Source organism: Phyllostomus discolor, chromosome 2 (genome assembly GCF_004126475.2).
Source record: "Phyllostomus discolor isolate MPI-MPIP mPhyDis1 chromosome 2, mPhyDis1.pri.v3, whole genome shotgun sequence".
Taxonomy (NCBI): Eukaryota; Metazoa; Chordata; class Mammalia; order Chiroptera; family Phyllostomidae; genus Phyllostomus; species Phyllostomus discolor.
In genome coordinates this window covers 136,443,039-136,459,973 of record NC_040904.2, presented here as the reverse complement: position 1 = coordinate 136,459,973, position 16,935 = coordinate 136,443,039, and the positions used below count along the sequence as shown (strand labels likewise).

At 34.6% G+C, this 16,935-nt stretch overlaps 2 pseudogenes; one reads left to right on the top strand and one right to left on the bottom strand.

Moving 5' to 3' along the window:
* Window positions 1-7,924: 7,924 nt before the first annotated feature.
* Window positions 7,925-8,445, bottom strand: LOC114513982 (annotated as a pseudogene).
* A 7,493-nt stretch (window positions 8,446-15,938) lies between these two features.
* Window positions 15,939-16,695, top strand: LOC114512649 (annotated as a pseudogene).
* Window positions 16,696-16,935: the final 240 nt, after the last annotated feature.

The window sequence follows — 16,935 nt, the reverse complement described above, 5'->3', positions numbered from 1 at the left end:
AAGACCTACTTTTAAGTACCAAATCCCTCAAAATGACAATATTATGAAAAAATTCCCAAAGCTATAACACTAGAATTTTAAAAAATACTCAAAGACTTATGAAAAGATTTTAAAACCTAAATACTAAAGAAAAATATTGAAATCAATTCCCATTATGAGATTATATTAATTCATTTTTCTATATTGTTATATATGCAGAATATTATGAAAATTATTTTTTCTAACAAATTTTTGTTATAAAATCCACCATATCAAACATTACTTGATATATAGTTTCAAAATTTTTATGAAACCAAAGTCTGCACATTCCCGAAACATCTAGTGAATATTCTGTTCAACCTACATATCTATGACTAATGAAGAGCTGAGAGGTAGAAGCAAAGCAAGTACTTAGATTATCTGACCTCTTTATAGGTAGAGGATGGGTTAACTAAATTGACAAATGTCAAAGAAATCAAGTCATTCAGAATGGTTTACAAACTCCCAACAGTATTGTTTCAACAATTTCAAAAATCACTTGAGGAAAGCATGGCAGATAAAAGGTTCTTTTTCCTCTGACATTTATAAAAGTAAATGCTTACAGTTTTCCTCCAACACATTTAGTAACTCTTTACCCATGTTCTATACGTTCTCTTACTAAATGTTGATGGCTTTAGGGCTCTATCCCTGGTCCTTGTGTCTTTTTTCTCTTCATACTCTCTGGTGATATCACTTGCTTACATATTTTTTCATATTTGACTCAAATATTGGTGATATTAAAATAATTATAGTAACCAAAAACTATAATTTCTAAAGGAAACTGATCATGGAGAGGACCAGGGACCCAGAAGGGAGCCAGGGTGACTGAGGTAGCAGGAAGAAGGTACTTGGAGGACTCGGCACAGGTATCTTTACAACAGTATATAAAAATATTTCAATATTCAATGGGTCCAGCTGAACAATTTGTGATAACTGAAAATCATTCTTCATACTGAAGTGGGTTTTTTGGCATATTTATCATACTAAAAAACTTTTCATTTGATTTTACTATATTTTGAAACCACGAATTATTTTGTTCAAATATTTATTGGACACTTACAAAAAACAGGCACACTTCTAGGTGCTTGAGATATAACAGTAACCAAAACAGACAAAGATTCCACTATATCTAGATGATACCACTCCGATATGAACATTTTTATCAGTTTTGATTTTGTCAGTGGAGCAGAACCATTATAAATATTACAGGAATATGATATTTAGTATAGGTAGTATAAGTTTAAAAATTCAAAACGAATTGAAGCAGGGAGTAAAGGTCTAGAACGTTAGAGACAGAGAATCAGAGAAGCATTCGCTAACAACTTCAGCTTCAAGCAATGTAGCTGGTGGAGATTACCATCTCCCAGGCAATTCCAGGAAGCCACCACATCTGGCTCTGTGAGCTTCTGAGAGCACTGGCTTCCACTTTACGTCTGTCTCTCTAATTGAAAATCTTAAGAGTCAGATTATTGGAAATGTCAAGTCCATCTTGAAGGGAAATAATAGTGATATCAAATGACAACACTGAATGCAGCATGTAGCATTTCCATCCGTAACTGGTTTTTTTAAATGACTTCCTCTTTTGAGTTCGATAATTTTGTTGGGTGTTGTTTTTATGGCTATGCTGATTTTACAGAATACATTGGGAAGGTTGTGTGTTTTACTAAATTGTTGACTACTGTGTATATGTCCTTTTGGTATTATCTCTTCTTTGAAGGACCAAAATGAATTAACTTCTAAAACCATTTGGGCCAACTAATCTTTCAAAGATTATTCTTTTGTATTTTTCAAAGAGCTTTTATAAACTCTGCTTATTTATGTTTTCTACTTCTTTCATCATTTCAGATTTTTTCCAGAAATTATTCTTTATTCTTCTAAATTTTAAACCTAGAGTTCTACATATTATTTTATACTTAAAAATCTGTTTCCTAGCTGTAACCTTGCTGTACAACTAACCATCCAAGAATCTGTTTCCTACAAGGATTTATTTTTCATTCAAACTATATTTCAACATTGCATTTTGCTTGATTTTTACTTCTCTAAAACTTCATATATATGGAATCATACATTAGTGCTCTTTTATTAAGGTTTCTGTCACTCAGAATAATACTTTTTAAAATTATCCATGTTGTAGGAGTTTATTCCTTTCCATCAATGAGTAGTATTGTTATAAACATACAAATATTTAATAATTATCTATATTCCTATCGATCAATATCTGGGCTATTTTCAGTTTTGGCTATTATGCATACATTTGCTATAAAACATTTTTCAACTTTTTTACAATGACATATATTTTTATTTCTCTTGGGTAAATTCCTGGGAGTAGCATTCCTGTGCCAATGTATGGTAGGTTTATGCTTAGTTTTATAAGAAACCGAATAACATTTTCCAGAAACCTGGCTTCAGAGTCGGTGTTCTTACTATTATGATAGAGTTGGAGTGGGCTGTGAAGAAAATATATGGAATTTTTCCAAATAGAAAATTCAGGGAAAGATATTTCAGATTAATACATTTCAATTTAAAAGAATGGTATTAATAAAATAATGCAATTGTCAGAGTGAATTTTACTCTAGAGAAGGAAATGATGTATGTTTATGTTTGACATAGTAAGAGATGAGATTGCAAAGGTAATTAAGTAATTTCCTGGGGCCATGCTTGATCACAGTGCTAACGATATGTGACTTAATGCTAATAAAAGTGGGAAATCACAGGAGTTTTTTGGGAAGGTGTAATCATTCATTCATTCTCTACAGTGAATATTTGCTGAATGCCAACTACATGCAAGCATCACAGTGGTCTCTGGAGGTTTATGAGAAAAGGTTCTAAAGGTCTAAGATAGCACAATATCAGAAAAGGAAAGAACACCTCTGAGAAATACCTAAAAGGAGAATTATAAAGGATTTGTGGTTAATTAAATTTAGTTTCCTAAAAGAGAGTAAAAGCTTACTATTATCCAAAGCTTGAATTATCAGGTAATTGATATTGCATTTAACCACAGCAGAGAATTTAAAAGACAATGAAAGAGCTAGGAATCTGGAAGCTGAATATGTTTTTAAAGACATCCCTTCTAGGGAACACAATAGTTTTTTTATAATACTGAATACCTTATAATGAAAGTTCTAAATGTAACTGAGTTTCAGTCTTTCAAGTTTTTCATTAAAAAATTGTTTAAAATACTCTGTAATAAACATGGGGCAATTTTAATTCAAAGCTGGTATACTGTAGTCCAATTACATTTATTAGTTCTGTCAAATAATTTCTTAGAATAGTTTTATATGCTGTAGGAAATATAGCCAGGAGGATTATATTTCCTTTGAAAATAGCAATATTCAGGGATTTAGAAAATGATTTCAGGGCTTTTTAAATTTAATAATGCATAAGTATTGGTGCGTTTTTGGACTAAAGCCAAACTAATTTGCAGAAGTTAAAGGCAGAGGGAAACATCACGGCATATTTTTTAAAGGAAAAGCAATGTAAAGTCATATTTAATGATGTAAGTTATTTTAATATTATGCCTATAAAGAATTTGGGGATATGTGTAAAACATGAGAATTCAAAGTGAGTCAGAAATGAATATATCATTTAATAAAAGCTCTACTAAGCAAATTTTCTCTTCCATTATTTTCACAGGCCCTTACACTGAGTCTAATTGTCATACGGTAATCTCTTAGTTATTTGCACATGCTTCTCTTGTGAGTAATCCTTAAGAATTCTATTTTCTTCTCAGCTGAATAGATTCTTAAATTCCACTCCCCCTCCCCATCATTTAGATTCTCTCTTTGTTTGATAATTCTGGGGATGACCATTTAATGATCCCTCTCCACCCATCTGCACAGTCCTGTCAATTTCTAATTATGAAAGGTATGAAAAAAGTAACAATTCAAAATAGTAGCATGACAGGATTAAATAGGAGAAGCTGAGGAGATTCAATTGAAAGATAGCACTAATTCAAAAATAATAAAAGGGGTACTGAATAAATCCGTTATGTCACAATAATGCTGCAAAAACAAGTGATTCCCAAACTCACTGGCTTAAAACTCTAATTATTATCCTCATCACATAGGTATGGGATGGTTGGAAATTACCTTATTTAGATGGGCCTGTCTCTGTGAGTTCTAAGCTTCATTCAGGCCTGCTCCACATGTCACTCAACCACCTTAGACCATTAATTTCAAAGGTATGTTCTTCTTGGCAAGAGGCAGGAGTGCAAAAATGGCCAATAAAAACTTGTTGCCTCTTAAGACCAGAGTTAGAATTGGCTCACTTGTGCCAACTGCCCACAGTCTATGAGCTAAACCAAGTCACTTGACCAAGCCCTATATAATGGGGCAGGAAGTATATTTCTCCCATAACATTGGGGAAAGGACTGCATATTATAAATAATAATCTAATTCAACCAGTCACTTAAGCAATCTAAAATATTTCTACAGCTAGTCTTCACTATAGGGTTTTACACCTCTGTATTTCCATACCTAGCTGTCCTCAGGTACCTCAACTTCTCAGTCCTTGGGTATTCCAATCTTGCCCAACGGCATGTTTTAATGACCTTTCATTTGTAGGCCCAGCTGCACCCAGTCCCTGAGTCATCAACAATGTAAAAGGCAATTTATTAGTCATGCTATTTATATTAATTCTTGCTGTAGAAAGTAAATATCATTGGGTCTGGGACAAGAGCTATAGGCTTGCAAAGAATTGACCTCGTTTTCTCTAAAAAGTGTTTGTAGGGTGTGAGTGGCTTTTAAACTAGGATTTTGCATAAATTTTCCTAAGTGCCATAAAAGAGGTTGCAATGGTTTATATTAAAGAATGCATTGTGTAGTATGAACATTTTAACAACATTAATTCCAAATTCCAATCCATGAACATAGAATATATTTGCATTTATTTATGCCTTCTTTAAGTTCTTTCATCAATGTCTTCAATCTTTCACCTCTTTACTTAAATTTGTTGCTAAGTGTTTTATTATTTTGATACTATTGTCACTGGGATTGTTTTCTTTATTTCATTTTTAGTGTATATAAACATAACTGATTTTTGTATATTAATTTCATATCCTGCAACTTTACAAAATTTAATTACTAGTTCTAATAGTTTCTTTTTCTTTTTTTGGTTAATGATTAGGGTTTTCTATATATAAGATCATGTTATTTAAAAACAGAGACAATTAACATTTTCCTTCCTATTTGGATGTCTTTATATTCCTTTTTCTTGACTAATTGTGCTGGCCTAAATTTCCAGTGCTACATTGAATAGGAGTGGTAAGAGAGGGCATCTTTGTTTTTTTCCTGATCTTAGAGAAAAAGATTTTGGCTTCTTACCTTTGAATATGATGTGAGCTGTTAGTTTGTTATAGATGGCTTCTATTATGTTGGATATACTTTTATATACCTAATTCAATGAAAATTTTTCACATGAGCAATGTTGAATTTTGTCAAACATTTTTCTGCATCTATTGAGATGGTCACATGATTTTTATCCTTCCTTCCATCAATGTAATGTATAAACTTTAGGATCTGCATATGTTGAAACTTTCTTGCATTCCAGGAATAGATCACACTTGATTTTTATGGCATATAATCCTTTTTTGTGCTGATGGATTCAGTTTGTTAGTATTTTGTTGAGGATTTTTCATCTATGTCCATTAGACATATTGGCCTCAATAAGCTGGAAAGCTATACATTTTTATACACCAGAACAACATAAATAAAATTAAAAGTCAATTAAAAATAAATAATGTATTGTTGCTGCAATGACAAAACAAGAAATTATTCTCATTCTGATTTATTTAATCAATAAGCATAATTGAGAACCTAAGTAATGCAAGATTTCATTCTAAATTAAGATTTCAGTGAGTTAAGAAAAAAACATTTTGACAAGAAACAAACCTAGAATCTGGAAAACAAAGGCAAAACAAATGATAATGGCAATAATTAATTATCTGTTTTGGTTTTCAATCTAACACACTCTGCTCTGCAGCAAGCTATATTTTATTCCATATCAAAATCTACAAAGTCCAAGTACTGATTAAAAAAAAAAAAAGCTATCAAGCCATGACCAGTGTGGCTCAGTTGGTTTGCATCATCCTGCAAAGCAAAAGGTCACTGGTTCCATTCCTGGTCAGGGAGCATTCCTGAGTTGTGGGTTCTTCCCAGGTCTGAGTGCCATACAAGAGGCAACCCATAAAGGTCTCTCTCCCTTTTTTTCCCCCTTTGCCCCTCTCTTGAAAAAGTAAATAGATAAAATCTTTATTGAAAAAGCTATCAAAAATTCCAGTCAAATCCATGTTCTTTTTTAAAACCTCATCTTTGAATATTAAAGATTCATTTAATTATTTAAAGTGATAAAGATACAATCAATGTTCCTATATTCTTTAACTTACCATATTGGTGTTTCACCATATACCCAACGCATATTTCAAATGTTTATAATATTAAATCATAGACAAAGCTTGCTTGCTTTATATTTAAATTTTTAAAGTCAAAAGTTTTCTCTATTTTCTTTAGAAATATCTAAATTTAAAGTTACAACCACTTGTATTTTTCACAGAAAGATGTATAGTGTTCAGATGAAATATAAATATGACAATAAACTTTATGCTGTGTTTAGTGGTAAAGGTTAAGTACATTTTTCCTCTTCTTCCTGAGGATATCAGGGCATAAATTTGGAAAAGTAGGTCAATATAAAAATAGAGTCATAGGACTATAAGCCCATCAGTAATAAGTCTTATCCTTCACTCTCACAAGAATGGACATTTAATGGAATAATAATAAAGTAACTTACACTCTGTAAATAACTGAAGACATTTTTGCTTAGTTTGTGATATGAAAAAAGTTGGCTCAGGCAATTTAAAGGAATAATTAGCCAAAAGTAGCATTTTTATGTTGTGGTAGTTTGTCTTTCTAAAGAAATGATTGATGTAAGCCCTGGCTGGTATAGCTCAGTGGATTGAGTGTGGGCTGCAAACCAAAGCATCGCAGGTTCAATTCCCAGTCATGGCACATGCCTGGGTTGTGGACCAGATCCCCAGTGGGGGTCACATGAGAGGCAACCACACATGGATGTTTCTTTCTCTCTCTTTGTTCCTCCCTTCCTGTCTCTAAAAATAAATAAATAAATAAATAAAATTTTTTAAAAAAGAAATGATTGATGTAAATATAATACACTGCAAGTGGTTTGCCAACCTCACTATGTTTAATTACTGGAGATATTATTTATAATGATATTAAAAAGAAAAGTAAAATGTAACATTCAATATTTCACACCTTTAGAAACTGTAGTTCTACAAGAAAACTTTTTTCTACTTTTTAGAAATATTTCTTAACATGGGAGGCTTAGGATAATGGGAAGTAGACCAAATAAAGACATTTGATAAAGGATTTTACCATTTAAAACATAATTTACTAAAAAATGGTAAAAATTTAAAGTTTTAGTTAAAAATTGATTAGGAAGATTACTAATTCACATAAAAACTGGCTCAATATCATACCTGCTGCTGAAAAATTTGTGAAACAGATTTCATGTTGGCAAGTAGAACTGTGGGCTGTCTGAGATATAAAAATATCTGCAAGCATAAAATATGTTCTATGCAATTAAAGAAGTACAGATGCAAATTTCTGTGGATTTTTCTTGTGGGTGACTTTCAGTCTCAGTGAAGATGGGAAGTTGTAAGAAAGGTTACCTGACAAAGACAATGTCCTGAACTAATCTGACCTATTTCTAGATAACAGTATTATTATAGATAAGGGTATGGGATCATTTAAACTAAATGAATTAATCAGATGTAGATGTACAGTAAACACATTTCATAATAAACTGAAAGAAATGGGTATTTCAGATTTTCTTTCAAAGATTTATGTTGTTATTTTTTATTGTAAAATGATCTTTAATTGAAATATTTTCTTTTGTAGTTTTTAACCAGCCGGGCATTCCACTGCACCACTGTGAATGTCACCTATGATGTCATGAGGGTGGCGGTATCAACACTGCAGGCCAGAGAATTCTGTAGCAGAAAATCGGTGCCGCATCTGTTGGGCAATGTTGGCAATCTCATCAAAGGTGATACTTCCATTGTGCTTAATGCTTTTAGCTTTTTTCTGCCTCGTGGCAGTTCTTTAAGGGCTTTGATGATCAGGGCAGAGGCAGAAGGCACTCTCTCAATCTGGGCCTCTCTGTTTTCAATCGCCAGTTTCACTGTAATCTTCAGACCCTTCCAATCGCAGGTTGTTTTGGCAATATCACCAGACATTTTAAGATCACCAAACATTTTAAAGGACAGATCCAGAATGCCAATCTTGGAGGACAGGGCATATGTGGCACCACCTTCCTGACCCATGCACCTCAGGTATACAGCTTTGATTTCAGGGTCAAACTTCTGTGGCATGGTGGGGGTGGCTGGTGTCCGATGAACCCAGATTCAGGACAACCGAAGAGAGTTGCACCTTAGCCTCCTCTGAAAAGCCAAAAGCTATTTCAAAGTCTTTATACTCTTTGTTTCTGAGAGAGTTAAGAATTCTGAAACATTTCCATATGGTTCTATTTGAATTATTTTCCACTAGGTGGAATAATAAAATATACTGAATGTTCCATATTTGGTTTTTTTTTTTTTTGCTTTCAAATTTTGACTGGCAATAAATAAATAAATAAATAAATAAAATTTAAGACCTCATAAGCTGATGCTATTGAAATAGTTTTGTGATTTGTATAATGTTACTCTCTTCTATGGAGGGTGTTAAAAGGGAATTTTTAGAAGAAAGAATTATAAAGGTATCCAATGAAACACGTATTTTAAAAGAGCAGACACTTCAAAATATTTTTATTTTTTGTACTGACCTCTGTTTTATTTTTTAAATATATGTTATTGATTATGTTATTATAGTTGTCCCATTTTTCTCCCTTTGTCCCACTCTACCCGGTACCCTCCCGCCCACCAGCATTCCCCGCTTAGTTCATGTCCATGGGTGGTATATGTAAGTCTTTGGCTTTCCATTTTCTGTACCATTCTTAACATCCTCCATCTATTTTGTACCTACCATTTATGCTTCTTATTCCCTGTACCTTTTCCCCCATTTCCCCCTTTCCCCCTCCCAGCTGATACTCATTCATGTGATCTCCATATCTATGATTCTGATAATATTCTGGTTGTTTGCTTAGTTAGTTTGTTTTTTTGTTTGTTTGACTTTTAGATTCAGTTGTTAATAGTTGTGAATTTGTTGCCTTTTTAATGTTCATAGTTTTGCTCTTTTCTTAAATAAGTCCTGTTAACATTTCATGTAATATGGGTTGGTGATGATGAACCTTGTCTGGGAAGCACTTTATCTGCCCTTCCATTCTAAATGATAACTTTGCTGGATTGAGTAATGTAGGTTGTAGGTCCTTGCTTTTCATCCCTTTGAATGCTTCTTCCAGTCCCTTCTTGCCTGCAGTTTCTTTTTAGAAATCAGTTGATAGTCTTAAAGGTACTCCTTTGGAGGTAACTCTCTGCTTTTCTCTTGCTGCTTTCAAGATTCTCTCTATATTTTACCTTTGGCATTTTAATTATGATTTGTCTTGGTATGGTCCTCTTTAGGTCCAACTTCTTTGGGACCATCTTTGCTTCCTGATCTTGTATGTCTATTTCTTTCACCAAATTAAAAAATTTTTCTTTCATTATTTTTTCAAATAAGTTTTTAATTTCTTACTGTTCCTCCTCTTCTTCTGGCACCCCTATGATTTGGATGTTGGCACGTATGGAGATGTCCCAGAGTCTTCTTATACTATCTTTTTTTTAATTCTTGTTTCTTTTTTCTGTTCTAGTTGAATGTTTATTTCTTCCTTATGTTCCAAATCATTGATTTGAATCCCGGCTTCCTTCCAGTCACTGTTGGTTTCCTGTAGATTTTTCTTTATTCCACTTAATGTAACTTTCATTTATACCTTTATGTTGTTGCCTTACTCAATGAGTTTTTTTGCACATTCTGATAACCAGTGTTTTGAACTCTGCATCTGATAAGTTAGCTATCTCTGTTTTGTTTAGTTTTTTTCTTTTGTGGGGTTTTGTTCTATTTTTTCTTTTTGGCCATATTTCTTTGTCTCCTCAATTTGGCAGCCTTCCTGTGTTTGTTTCTGTTATTAGGTAGAGCTACTTTGACTTCCCATAAAAGGCACCTATAAATTGTGTGGGGCGGAGCCTTAGGTAATTACCAGGGTGGGGCAACCTGATTCAATGTTTTGTGGCTCTGTGGGAAGAGAGGGCTCAGACAGGAAACTGTGCCGCTGCCTAACTTCTGGGGGTTTGCCTGGCACTCGTCCCATTTCCAGTCACTTCACCCACACCCCTTACATGACTGGCACCCTTCCAGCTCTTGCCCTGGTTTTGAATCCCAGAATGGGTGGTTTGCATATGATTTAAGACTGTGTAGACCCTTGATGCAAACTTTCCTGAAAATTCAGCAATTTCTACTGCAACCCCAACCCCCACTGGCTTTTACAGCCAGAACATACAAGGATTTATCTTCCTAGCACTTGAACCCTGGGCTGCGTGGTCTGGCCTGGGGCTGGGATCACTCACTCCTCAGGTATCCCTCCCAAATTTTATTCACCACATGTGAATGTGAGACAACCCGTGTCCTTTCCACCTCCGCCACTGCCTCCCTGTGCCACATTGTGTATCCTCACCTCTGTACCATGTCCCTGCATCTCCACCCCTCCTACCCATCTGCATGGGTAAATCGTTGGTTGTCAGACTTCCATACAGTTTGATTTCCTGAGAGTTCTGGGTGTTATTAGTTTTGAGATTTAGTTGTAATTACTCTTAGTGGTTGTGCGAGGAAGTAAAGTGTGTTTACACCTCCATCTTGACTGGAAGTTTCAAAAGTATTTTTAAACTGAACAACTTTTGTTACATGAAATTCTACAAACACCTATCATTAATCATTTTGTCCCATGGCCTAAATATCTTCAACCTATAATTTATACTTACTTGTTTTGTGGTTATTTTTTAAATATAAAAACTCTAGTTCCAATCACATTGAAATTTAAATATTAATGTAAAGGTACTGTACCTATATTATATAGGCAAAATGTGGTTATCCCAATAATGCAAACAAAAATCTTTGCTTCACTACTGATTAAACATGTTATGCCAAAGTTCTGTCTGCATAATTCCTTACCTCCTCCAATTCCTTGATTATTTAACTTCAATAATATTATGGGCTTTAGATTAAAATAACAAAAAAGGAAAACAGGCTAGCATAGTTAATTTTTACTTCATAAATTTAAATTAGGAGTTGTGTCAAATATTTTTTTACTTTAGGACAATGTGTCTCTTCCAAGATCAGTGTTAAAATGTATATTTCTCTCTGTAGAAGGTAAAAATAGGGTACATATTTTCAATCTGTTGTCAGATTTTAGAGCTATATTATTTGGTTTATCTTTTTAGGTTAAATTATAGAGATTATTAAACATCTGGTCATTTTGTACTGTACATTAACATAAACATTAAAAACTGAAAATACAGCTCTGGCTGGTGTGGCTCAGTGGATTGAATGTCATCCTGCAAACCACAGAGTCACTGGTTTGATTCCCAGTTAGGATGCATGCCTGGATTATGGACCAGGTCCCCATTAGGGCACATATGAGAGGCAACCACACAATGATGTTTCTCTCCCTCTCTTTCTCCTTCCCTTCCCCTCTGTCTAAAAATAGAATAAATAAAATCTTTAAAAAAATGAAAATACCAAAGGTAATTATAATTTATTACACTAATTTTAATATGTTTATGAAAAGAACTATATGCAAGCATGCAGTATTAGTTGTTCCCAGGAATATCTTATTAAGTTAAACTCACATCTCTTTCATGGAGCAAGTTTAGACTTAAAGTAGTATTTCACTGTTTCTTTTGTTTTCTTTTTCACATTGTTATTTCTTATTGTTAGTGTCTCGAGTGAATATTTGCATCAAGAATACAAAGAATGTTAAATTATCTCACCACAATATTATGATTGCTAAAAGAATTAAGTGACTTAACCTTTATAATTACATTGTTTTATTATAATACTTATGAGTATTATACTGTCCTTAAACATATCCTAAATCTCATATAATCACAGAAAACTTAATAAACAGGATAACTAAACAAATTTGGAAATTTTCATACAGCTTTGCCAAGCTTTTCTTTATTTAATTTAGGAAACCTAATCCAAAAATATTTACTGAGTACTTTGTAATGTTAAGGCAGAGTGAAACATAAAATTTGTACTCTATGCTCAAGCAACTACCATCCACATGTGAGATAATACAAACATACTTGAAAGGTGAAGTATAAGCAACATTTTGAAGGAGTGTTTTAGCTTTGCATGACTATTTTAACACTTATCTCAATCTAGCTCAGTTTTTATAAGAAAAAATCAAATTAAATTTAAATATTAATAAACCTTCAAAATACAAGCAGAAACAGATTACTGCTATCTCTCCTCCTTCCATCTCCCTGGTATGAACCACCATCTATCTCTTACTTATATTACTCCAATAGCCTACTAACAACATGACTTCATTCTGGAGTTATCCCTCTACATATTATTTCTAATAGCAGCCAAAATAATACTTTGAAAATGGAAGTCATATTTTGTCATTCACATGCTTAAAAATCTGCCCAGGCTGGTGTGACTCAGCGGGTAGAGCTCTAGCCTGCAAAACAAAGTGTCACCAGTTTGATTTTCAGTTAAGGGCATATGCCTGGGTTGCTGTCCAGGTCCCTGGCTGGAGGCGCATGAAAGGCAACCACACAATGATGTTAAAAAAAACCTGATATTTTATTTTATTTACAGTAGAGTTATATTCCATAAAGTGATCTATAAGATCTTCCATGATAGGCTCTTCAACCCTTAGCAAGCACACTGCAAAAGTTCATATGCAATTTTCTCTTGTTTACCAACTTTGCTCACTCGGCTCCTTCCAGTTTGGCTTCCTTCATGTTTTCAAATCCCCCAAGCATGCTTCACTCTTAGTAAGATCTTCACAATGTCTATTCCGCCTGCCTGGAACACTTTTACTCCAAATACCTGCAAGTCAATGTGCTCATCTCCAACATTGCTCAAGTTTCCTTGACTATACTTTTTTTTTATGAATTTAATCTTTATTGCATTTTTCCCTCATCACCATTAATCCCCTTATCCTCCACGTCCCTCAGCATCCTTGAATCCTTTTTCCTTTTTGTTCATTCCACCAATGCCCTAACCTCCCCTCCCTTAGCTCTCATCCTGCTCAACATCTATGAGTCTGTCCCCATTTTTCTTGTTATTTCAGTTTGTTAATTAGATTCCATGGTTGAGTGAAGTCATAAATTGCTTCCTACTCCTCATCTCTGACACTTTCAAGTCTTCTTACCTTGATCTAAGTATTGTTATTCCATAGCAGTTATTGCATTCTAATAAACTAATTATTTCATTATTTATAATGTTTATTTTTTCTTTAAGCACATAAAGCTAAGAATCTTTGTATTGCCTGATGATATACCTTTTAAAATATTTTATTTGTTTAGTTTTAGAGAGATGAAAGTGGAGGAAGAGAAACACTGATGTTTTTCTCAATGTTTTGGCTGCCCCTCACACATGCCCTGACCGGGAGGAATCCACAACCCAGGCATGCTCTCTAATCCGGAATCAAACCAATGACCCTTTGCCTTACTGGATGACGCCCAACCAACTGAGCCACATTGGTCAGGGCCTGATGATGTAGCTTAAATATGTAGAGCAATGTAAAACACACAGTGAGACTTACTAAAAATGTGTAGGGTAAATAAGCAAATGATTATTTTAACAAACAGGAAATGCTAACATTTTTTTCTTAAAAAGTTCAATTTCTATTAAAATGGAAGCCACCTACATTATGTTTAGATTTTTATTTTTTATTCTTTCATTTTCAATCATAAACTTTTGCTAGAAAGACCAAAATACCACCACCAATGTATACAGAAAAAGCAAGAAATAATAATAGAAAAATTATCAATGAGCTTCTCTTCATTATCTTTGATCAAATATAGAAGTTCAAAGTTGAAGTTTAAGTACTTTGCTATTTGCTATTCAAAAATGAAATATCTTTTGTGATGCTATATTGGGTAAGTATTTGGTCTGCTCTTCCAGCAGGCAAATCAAGTTCTGGGCTTTGGGTCACATTTTGAGAGGGGACAACTATGTAGTTCTATGGAGAGAACAAACTAAATACTGAAAACAGACCCCTGCCTACCTGGTTTGTTCTCATTTCCGCTTTACTAGTGCTGGCGTATTTTCTCCCTGTCAGAACATACACCATGGGTATATACCTAAGGGTATAAATTGAATTATGTGAATTCATCCCTAAGTTAACTAAAATCCTACTTCTTTTTCTACTACCAAAATACATATATACATACATACATACATAGCAGAATGCAAATGTAGTGAATACTTTACATTGAATTTCATTTGTTTTCATAAAAATATTTAAAAACCCATAAACATTGGCTTTTTGCCTACTTATAGATACAAGGTAGTAACATAGAATAGATGGAAAAGCACCAGAGTTTGACACTGAATAAAGAATCACTACTTGGTTTTATCCTGAGAATACTTTTTGAAAGAACATAGGGAGGCAGATCCAACTGCTCCATACTGTCATCTGACTCGAGCTTTATTCTTTCATTCATTCGATTTTTAAAAAGTTATTGAACTCTATGACTCAGTAAATTATATAGCACGGTTGAATATAAGACATGGCCTTTGCTTAAAAAGATAAATCATCAACCTGTAAGATACGGAGAGATAAAAACACAATTAGAGTACAATACACTAATTACCCTAGGCAGCCAAATGCAAGCAAAACTTCCAGAGAAGAAATAGAATGGACATTTCTCTCCTCTGACACTAAAAAGCCAATACTCACTAAACTTTAGCTCAATGAGTTTCCTATTTTGAGCATTCAATAACTTTGCTTGTGTGATTTCTTCTTTGCCTTAAAATTACACAAGAATGTGCATTTATAAAACAAATGCTGCATGCTGGTATCAACCTGATATTTCTGGAGTATACACTTAATTATGTCTCTCTGGGCCCTCCAATGCAGTCTCCCCCTTCATGTGACTACAAGGCCTTTCCTAACTTGAGCCTTTGCCTTTACTTCTCATGTAAAGGTCCTTCCATACCTTGCTTTTTTCTAAATTCAACCATCTCGCTTTTCCAAGGACTGTATTGCTTTTTGATTCAATAATGCAAAACCTCTTATGGCTTCTTCAAAAAGAAGCTATAAGAATTTCATGCTTCTGAATCTTTGTTCATGAATGTTTTCCATGCCTAAAATACTATTGCAACTTTCCCCTGTAGTAAACTCTGCCTATCCTTTAAAACTTTCTTATATTCTGTGAAGCCTTTCTGGACACAGAGTTATCCAGTCCCACTCATACTTCTGAAATTGCATTGCAAGTTTTCCTTTTGCATTTATCACATCACGTTTTAAAGGTTGTGTCATTTCCCTCTGTGTCTACCTGGCTGGAGCATCTTGGAAATAAGAGAGAGATAAGCAATATGTGCATCTGTTGGTGACCCTGAGAGGACTTACTGCTAGAGGTCTTCGAAACACCCTCCTAGATGGGATAGAACACATTTTTTCCTCTTGAAGGCTACTAGCCTGCTGTTCCTTGTAGGAGATCCTTTGTGGAATTCCCTCCACTGAGCAGCAGGACTCTAGGGGGCTCAGGCCACTGAAGATGCCAATTTGAAAAAAATGGAAGAGGAAGGGTGACTTAAAAGGGAAGGAAGGAAGGGAGAGAGAGAGGGAGGGAGGCAGGGAGGGAGGGAGGGAGGGAGGAAGGAAGGAAGGAAGGAAGGAAGGAAAGAAGGAAGGGAGGAAGGGAGGGAGGAAGGAAGGAAAAAGACAAGAGGGAAGGAAGGAAGTTAGGAAGGAAAGAAGACAGAAAGAAAAAGAAGAGAGAGAGGAGAGAGAGAAAAAGGAAAAGAAATCCTGAAAAAGAAGATGTGGGGAAGCTAAAGCTAAGAGAAGAGGCCACCCTCCTGCTGAGAAACATCACCAATCCCTGATTCCCACCCCCACCTCCCCACACCCGCAACTGACAAAGCAGATAAATGCTATCCTTGATACTGTGATAAACTACAAAAGCAGGTGTAAGGTAGAGAAGGTGCACAGTAATCCTCAACTGGAAATAGAAAGAAACAGTGCAGGATGACCACTCAGTGAAATCCTCATTCAGTTACCTTCAAGAAAAGAATTACCAGAATACTAAGAATTAATTAGGAAGCTGATGAATTTCAGAAAAAATAAGGAAAGAATTTGTAATAATAAATAACAGCTCCCGGGAGACCTGAAGAAAGAAGGCATGCCTCTCTGTCATAATGCTCAGCTGTTCAGCTTGGAGGGATCCACCTGTAAGACTCCACCGTCAGAGCAGAAAATTGTCAAAGGAGAGGAGAGTGAAAATGAAAGCAATGAAGAGGAGGTGGAAGAAGATGAAGAGGAGTCAGAGTCAGAGGCAAAATCCGTTAAGGTGAAAATAAAGCTCAGTAAAAAAGAGAAAGATTGGAACGAAGGAAAAAGGCAAGAAAAAGGCCAAATTGAGGAAAAGCCAAACTTGGTGTGGGTGATTTCAACAGCAATGAAGAATAGAATGAAAATGAACAGTCGGAAGCAAGCGGGGCTGATGATGAGTGAGGGATATAGACATCTGTCTTTGGTAGAACTAATTCCTTCCTCCCTCTCTCATTTCTACCCAATGGGTTTATATGTCATATGGGTACTGGGTTGTTTCTGTACACCATTATCTATAAACTAGTTTTAGGACAGTGCCAAACAAGCATATGATACCATGGTGTAAACACACACACACACACACACACACACACACACAAATATTTGTAACATATTGTAACCAAATGGGCCTCAAAGATTCAA